Genomic DNA, 741 nt, shown 5'->3' with positions numbered 1-741 from the left:
ATCTCTTGCCGGCTTCCCAGCAGGCCTGGGTGGATCATGTGTCCACGTAGAGGAGAATCAGGTCATTTAGAGCTGGCAGAGCCTGGACTTCTTCCAGCCCCACCCCTCCATGTATAAATGATAAGGCAGGGGCTCAGAGAGAGCGGACTTGCTTGACCACCCAGAGTGAGTAAGCCTGGGCTGGGACCAGGGCCTTTATCTCCCTCAACTGGCTTTTCCCCCCCTGATATCTCAAGATGACGCCCTAGCCAGATGGTGCTCCTCCGCCCTGGTTGAGGAATATTAACCAATTTTTGATACCAGAGCCAGTGTAAGGGGAAGCTGGGGCCAGGACCTGAGCTTGCCCTGTCCCTCTCTTCCCTGACTGCCAACACTTTCAGGGACAAGGAGCTCCCACAAGCCTTTGAAAGAACTCACAACCTTCACTTTAGGGTTAAGGGAACCAGAGTCCAGGAATGCCTGTGACCTATCCTGTCACACGGTCAGGGTCTCGCCTGCTCTCTTTGAGCTTCAGGGCAGGTAGGAAGGCCAGTCCTACCCTAGCTCACCCTTATTCCTGGTGCCAAGGACAATGAGGCTGCCCACCTTGGGGCCAGCTCAGCCCCTGTGACCTTGCCCAGGACCAATCTCTCTGTTTCCTCTTCGTGGCTCCACAGATGCACTAGTTGGGGCTAATTCATCTAGAGCAGTGGTTCTCCACCTTCCTCCTGCCTCGACCCTTTCATACAGTTCCTCATGTGG

Source organism: Echinops telfairi, unplaced genomic scaffold (genome assembly GCF_000313985.2).
Source record: "Echinops telfairi isolate 266 unplaced genomic scaffold, ASM31398v2 ScPeMD7_7417;HRSCAF=8455, whole genome shotgun sequence".
Lineage (NCBI taxonomy): Eukaryota > Metazoa > Chordata > Mammalia > Afrosoricida > Tenrecidae > Echinops > Echinops telfairi.
Note: the sequence above shows the minus strand (reverse complement) of the source record.